Consider the following 7,952-nt stretch of genomic DNA (forward strand, 5'->3'; position numbering starts at 1 on the left):
AGTCCTCAAGCTGACATCTTTGCTCTTCAACACTTTAAAAAGGTCTTGTCCAGCAGATTTGCCTAATGCAATATGTCGTTTGATTTCTTGACTGCTGCTTCCGCGAGTGTTGATAGATGATCCAAGAAGAATGAAGTCCTTGACAGCTTCAATCTTTTCTCTGTTAATAAGAATGCTATTTATTGGCCCAGTGGTGAGGATTTTTGTTTTCTTTACATTGAGATGCAATCCATACCGAAGGCTGAGCTCTTTGATCTTCATCAGTAGACCTTTTAAGTCCTCTTCACTTTCAGCAAGCAAGGTTGTATCATCTGCATATCGTAGATTGTTAATGAGTCTTCCTCCAATCCTGATGTCACGGTTTTCTTCATATAACCCAGCTTCTCAGATTATTTGCTCAGCATACAGGTTGAATAAGTATGGTGAAAGAATACAACCTTGTCGCACACCTTTCTTAATTTTAAATCATTCAGCGTTCCCATGTTCTGTTTGAACAACTGCCTCTTGGTCCAGGTACAGATTCCTCATGAGCACAACTAAATGTTCCGGAATACTCATACTTCGCAATGTTGTCCATAGCTTGTCAACTCTATAAGGCATTCAAAATACGACTCTGCGGTTGTTACAACCTGAGGGGCTCATCTTCTAGCACTGTGTCTGACAATGTTCTATTAATATTCATAATGTTTTAATCTTCTGGAACTATAGCTGACAATGTTCTACTGCTATTCATAAGGTTTTCAGTGGCTAACCATTCATAAGCAAGCCATCTTTTCTTCTTCCTAGTCTATCATAGTCTGGAAAATTTGCTAAAACCTGTCCATCATGGGTGACCCTGCTGGTAGTTCAAACACTGATGATATAGCTTTCAGAATCACAGTACACACATACCACCACAGTATGACAAACTGACAGATGAGTGGTGGTTCTAAGGATAGTAAATTAAAAACTGGGCTCCAAACAATGGGTCATGACAACAAGTGTGCGTTACTTTGTGATAGGAAAGAAAATATTATCATGATTTTATTATCATGGTAAAGATGTTTCAGTATGTCTAGAAGAGTTTCTTTGTTTTTTAATGCATAGAATGGTACATTGTAGACCGTATACTAAAACAAGCATTTGACTAACTTATGCTAGATACGAACTCTATCTAATTGTTCCAGCTTACATAAAAATTTTACTTATAGACAGACTTAGGAACAGAATTTATTTGAAATCCAGGAAATACCTATGTTCAATATAGTGTTTGCACAACATCTAAATCACATGATGTCCTGTGTTACAGAACACACAGTGGAGTGTTAAGTGATGTCTGTGCATGACTGTTCTGTGTCTTTTGAATGATTTCCATTTCTAGTCAGAGCTTGAGAAATAGGATGCAGTCATTTGTGCTGGCTGCTCACTCTGAAATCCAGTCTGGGATGCTCAAGCAAAGGGGCAAAGAGAGGAAAGAAAATGACTCCATAGAGTTCAGCATCGTGGTAACTTAATCCTTGTTTGATACTCAGCTATAGGCATTATGCATCCTACCCAATGGTCAAAGATGAAGATTAGTACGTCTACTCAGAGGAGAGAGATGAACAGTCGTCCCTCATGTGTATTGAGTAAATACAGAGGTACACAGAAAATGTCAATGAGAACCGAGGAAAAGCGTTTTGTATTTCTTTCCGCTGTGCTATAAAGGAGTATCTGAATATTATGCCTGCCTGGGCTTTCTCATACTTTTTTCTATTAGGAGGAACCAGAGCTTTGTTGAGAGTATTTGGCTCCACATCTGGAGTAAGAGAGCCCATGTCAGGCCTGAGACACCTCGTGAGAAATGGATACATTCAGATACTGCTGGAGGTGGTTAGTGTAGAGGGAGCATCACAGGTCACATGTACACTTCAGAAGGCCAATGGTGGTGACTAGCCCCAGGATCACAGATGAAGAAGCTGTAAAAGGCTGCAAGTCCAAGACGATGCTAAGAAGAGGAATAAATATACCAGGCACTGGAAAAAGATTATTGTCACTAATGAGTCAGTTGATTGCTTCCAAATTATAGAAGAGATAAATATATGACTCACAGTTCCTTGAACTAGGACCATCCATTGAGAGTCTGGGAGGAGGCATGGAGGGGTTTTGTGAATGTGGTCATTGTATTAGTTCAGCCTCAGTCACCTAGCTCAGAAGGCATTATGTAGCGGGGTGGGTCTCATGGGAAAGCAGACTGCCAGGGTGCTGGGAGTGGGAGATTCTGGTGAAGATGCCTGGATCCTGGGCTCCAGAAGGAGCCTGAGAGTCATGAGAGCCTGAGAGCCATGAGGATACTTGCCGTTTGGAAGAATTTCCACCAAGGGCAAAGGTAGTTTGCACAAGTCCTTGGGGACTTAACCATGCAGACCTTCCCTCATGAAGGAGCCTTGGGTGAATTAGCTTCTTTGATCTGTGACAATCCAAATTTGCTGATTGATTTAGATCGTATCAACAGCAGCTGGGTGCCCTCTCTGCTAACCCCAATTAGGGACTTTGGGATTTGAGAGGGGCATCTGTTTCTTCTCATGCTCCACGTGGTCCTATCATTTCTGTACCCGGAACTTGTTTGTGTGTGTGCACACATGTGCGAGGCCACCTCAGCTGTCACAGGAGAGAACTGCCTTCTTGTGTGAGTGTCACGCTATATATTTAGCCCCCGTATGACCCTGGGGGGAGTGATGAGAACTGGACTGCAGCAGGAGAGGTGGGAGGGGTGGGATGGTGAGAGACAGCTAGTGTGATCCCAACATCCTTTACAGGACTGGGGTGGGGCAATGGAGTGAGGGCCAGGGTGACTGTGAGGCTGGATGGATGGTGGATGAGGAGTGGGCTTGGGGGTATAAGGTGAGTTGTTTTTAGGTAAGGGAATGCAGTGGATCCATATGATAAGCACTGGACTGTGAACCACAAGGTCTGGGGTTCAAGCCTGCTAGCCATTCCTCTGGAGAAAGATGAGGCTTTCTGTTCCCTCATAAGTTTAAAACCTCAGAAACCCTACACAGTGTTGCTCTGAGTCACAACTGACTCAATGGCACTTAACAACAACAACTTTTAGAAGAGTTGAGTTTGAGGTCCCTGTGGGTCTGGAATTATCTTGAAATACAGAAAAGACCACGAGTGCCAGGGGCTATTTGGGATTAACACCTAAGGGATGGGGCTGAAAGGCCAGAGGTAGATGAGCTTCCCTAGGGGCGCTGATCGAAGACAGTCACTGCTGGAGTTTTGCAAAGTCTTGGGTTGGAACTGAGCCCCAGAGAGACCACACATCAGTGGACGTGGGGGTGGGCAGAGGGAGACAGACCTGAGAGTGGCCAAGGTCTCCCAGACGCCCTGCACCATATGGTTCCCTGGTTGAATGGCCCAGCATTTGAGACCTCATATTTAGGAAGGACTTTGGAAGTCTTCTGGTTAGAACCCTGGTACAAACCAACCGAGTGGTACTGTTCCCCTATGTGACCGCCAGACAGCCCTCTGACTTCACAAAGGTCTCCCCAGGCTCTACTTTACAGAGTTTTGGGGGTTTCACATGAAGCTGCATGTAAAATCTTTAACACGGAGACTGACACTCACAAAAGTCTATTTTCTTATTAATCCAAGTAGGCCTTCCTACTTCCTTCTGATGACAGATGGACTCAGCCTAAATATTCTCTCTGCTGGGCTCCTCAGACCCTCAACAAGACACTCGTTGGTAGTTGAGCCGAGCAAGTTATTAAGACATCTTTCTTTTTTGTCTGTTTCCAGGGAGAAGGCATCCAGTGGGGATGGGGCCACCTAGAATGACCTCTTTCTGCCTCCATCACCTTTCCCTCATCCATGGTGAGCCAGTGTCTTCTCCTCCCACAGACAGCACAGCACTGAAGAGCCCATTTATTTTGCACTTGAATAAAACGTTCCATCTGCTTCCCATCTGCATGTGCTTTAATGACTCCATTCAGGCAGACCTGGACAAGCAGACCCCACACTATCTCACAGAGGCACCTGCCAAACAAGGAGAGGACCTGCTCTCTGTCTGCATTGCTCCCAGGGAAGAGGATGGTGGATTTAATGTCAGACTCTAGCATTCTGGTTTGCATTATTCCTAAGTAGGTGCTTATACAATCATAGAAAATAATGGTGTAAGAAAAACCACCAATCATGGGTATCTAGCAACACCTGCGGAAGAAAACACAGTTCATACTTCCAGTGTAGCTTGTTTTGAAAACAACAACCTTATGGTTTCTAGGTGTCAGGAGGATCAATGCACTTGGCTTCTGTGGACCAGTTTGGTAATTTGTAATAGCTCCAATCTTCTTTAAAGGAATGTCCCAGACCTTCTGCCTCTGAATGAAAGGATGGTTGTCTTCTGTTGTCTCTCTTTTTTGTTAAAAGACCATTTGTATTATGAAGGTGCTCAGGGCAGGGAGGTTATCAGGTAGTCTGGACTCAGTCACAGATTCCCAAGTGGAATTTCCACTCACATCCAGCTGAATGGGGTGCCATGTCCCCAAGACAGCACCTTCTTCTCTGGAGTCCATCGCCCTCAGAGCATGCAGGTCCAAGATTGAAGATGACAACAACTTCAGATCCAGTAAAGCTTTCTTTAGAATGAAAGGATTCTCTGCCTTCTTTCCCCCATCAGATTTCTCTGTCTTTCCTCCATGAACTTCTTGTTATGTAGACATTTGCTTCAGGTCTCCTTTTTTGGGTCATTTTGAGTCATGTGGCCCATCCAGCTCACTTCTGGCAATGGTTTGTTCAGTTTGCACCACTGCTGACCTGATGAATGATCATGGGCCAAGGTCTTTGTGTGACCGAATGAGTCCCCAGATTCTGTGTCTGACCCATCCCTCCCCACTACCACTTATATGGAAGTAAGTCAACTGCCACTCAACCCCTCAAAGTAAAGACATGAAACTGAAATAAACCTGGGGAATACAGTCAAATATTCACATTATCAGAGTTTTAAACAGTTTACTTTAAAAACCTCGAACTGATGGCCCAGACAAAAACAACTTGTGTGTTCCTGAGCGTGACTTTTCCTGCCAATGGGCAACCTGCTGCCTGGTCCTCATGCCTCTATCTGAACAGGTCCCAGGGATGGGACAGTTGACATTTTCACGTGTCACGTTGTCATACTTTGCTTTGCTTTGACTCAGATACCTTAGTATGGCATGAGGTGAACTACTGTCTAACACATCCTGGTTTCCTTAACAGGAATGCTGCATCCTGGATTAGTTGTGGAGTGACAGACGACTATTTCCAGGTACAGGGAACACTGGAATGTAAACTGTGTCGTGTTGTTTGGAAGCAGAGTGGAGATATTGTCTGTGCAGCACCGCTGAATGTGAGCTTGTCCAAATTCAGTCCTGTTCCCTCACACTGAATCGTAGTCCCTGGTCAGACTGGCATTTTAGGGGGGCACTGCAGTCCTGGGGTGGTGCTGTAGGTTAGGAACTGCTCTGTACTACTGCAGCACTTCATAATAACAGCAGGGCCACTGTGGAGGAGCCCTACGGAGGAGTCCTGGTGGCTCTGTAGGATAAGTGCTAGATTGTTAACTTCAAGGTGAATAGTTCAAACCCACTAGCTGCTCCATGGAAGAAAGAGGAGACTGTCAGCTCCCATAGATTTACAGCCTCAGAGACCCCTGGCAGTGAGTTTTGAGGGTCATTATGTGTTGGCTTAAACAAATCAACGAGAGCCAAAAGATGACCTTGAACATATCCCACCTGAATTTAGAGATCATCTCAAGAACAGGATTGTTCCATTAGACACTATAGACCGAAAACCACAAGAGTTGTGGGATGACATCAAGAACACTATACAGGAAGAAAGCAAAAGTCATTAAAAAGACAAGGAAGAAAGAAAAGATCAAAATGGTTGTAAGAAGAGACTTGGAAACTTGCTCTCCAGCATAGAGATGCTGAAGCAAAAGGAAGAAATGAGAAAGTAAAAGAGCTGAACAGGAAATTTCAAAGGGCAGTTTGAGAAGACAAAGGCAAATATCATAATGAAATGTGCAAAGATCTAGAGTTAGAAAACGCTCAGCATTTCTCAAGGTGAAAGAACTGAAGAAAAAAATTCAAGCCTTGACTTGCAATACTGAAGAATTCTCTTGGCAAAATATTGAATGATGTAGAAAGTATCAAAAGAGGATGGAAATAATACACAGAGTCATTGTACGAAAAAGAAACGATCAAAATTCAACTGTTTCAAGAGATAGCTTATGATCAATAGCCAAGGACACTTAAGGAAGAAGTCCAAGGTGTGCTGAAGGCATTGGCAAAGAACAAGGTTTGCGGAAGTGATGGATTACAAATTGAAATTTTTCAACAAACTAGTGAACACAGGAGGCACTCATTCATCTATGTCAAGAAATTTGGAAGACAGCCACCTGGCCAATTGTTTGGAAAAGATCAGTATTTGTGGCCATGCCAAAGAGAGGTACCCAACAGAATTTGGAAATCATCGGACATTATCATTAATTTTGCTGAAGATAATTTAAAAATGTCTGCATACTGACAGGAAACTACCAGAGTTTCAAGCCAGATTCACACGAGGACGTGGAATGAGGGATATCATTGCTGACATCAGAAGGATCTGGCTAAAAGTAGACAATACCAGAAAGATGTTGACCTGTGCTTTATTGACTATGCAAAGACTTTCGATTGTGGGGATCATGACAAGCTATGGACAACACTGAGAAGAATAAAGATTCCAAAACACTACCTGTGCTAATGAGGAACCTGTACATAGACGAGAGAAGTCTTTCGAATAGAACAAGGGAACACCGAATAGTTAAAATCAGAAAGGGTGTGTGCCAAGGTTGTATTTTTTCACCATACCAATTCAACCTGTATGCTGAGCAAATAATCTGAGAAGAAAAACATAGCATCAGAATTGCAGGAAGAATCATTAACAACCTATAATCTGCAGATGATACAACCTTCCTTGCTGAAAGCGAACCAGAGTTAAAATGCTGATAAAGATCAAAGACCTTCAGGATGGGTTGCTCCTCAATGCAAAGAAAATGAAAACCCTCACCACTGGAACAATAAACAACATTCATATAAGTGGAGAAAAGACTTCATTTTGCCTAGATCCAACATCAACTCCCATGGAAGCAGTAATCAAGAAATCAAACAGCTTATTACATTAGGCAAATCTGCTGCACAAGACCTCTTTAAAGTGTTGAAGAGCAGAGACGTCAGTTTGAGGACTAAAGTGCCCCTGACCTAAGCCATGGTGTTTTCAGTAGCCTGTATGCGTATAAAAGTTGGACCATGAATAAGAAAGATTGTAGAAGAATTGGTGCATTTGAATTATAGTGTTGGAGAAGAATATTAAACGTACCACGGACTACCAGAAGAACCAGCAAGTCTGTGTTGGAAAAAGTCCAACCAGACTGCTCTCTTGAAGCCAAGAAGTCAAGAGCTCATCTCTCGTACTTCAGACACATTGTCAGGAAGGACTAGTTCCTTATGCTTGATAAATTGGAGGGTCAGTGAAAACACAGACCCCTAACAAGAAAGATTGGCACAGTGGCAGCAGCAATGGGCTCAAGTGTAGCAGCAACTGTGAGGATGGAGAAGGATCGGGTGGTGTTTTGTTCTGTTGCACATAGGATCACTATAGGTCGGACTGAACAGCACCTGACCAAACAACAACAATGGTCTCTAACAACAACCACCGTGGTCCCTGAGGAGCCCTGGTGGTATAGTGGCTAAAGAGCTCAGCTATTAACCAAAAGATCAGGAGTTCGCACCCACCAGCCACTCCACATGAAGATTTACAGCGTTGGAGACTATGGGCAGCCCTGCTCTTCTTTATAGGACTGCTTGCTATGAACCATTATGAATGCAAAGATAGTGGGGCTTTGTTAGTAGTCCCTGGGTGATGTAAATGGTCAAGTGCTATCCTGCATGGCAGTTTGAACTCACCCATGTTGTTGTTGT

Source organism: Chrysochloris asiatica, unplaced genomic scaffold (assembly GCF_000296735.1).
Source record: "Chrysochloris asiatica unplaced genomic scaffold, ChrAsi1.0 scaffold00105, whole genome shotgun sequence".
Taxonomy (NCBI): Eukaryota; Metazoa; Chordata; class Mammalia; order Afrosoricida; family Chrysochloridae; genus Chrysochloris; species Chrysochloris asiatica.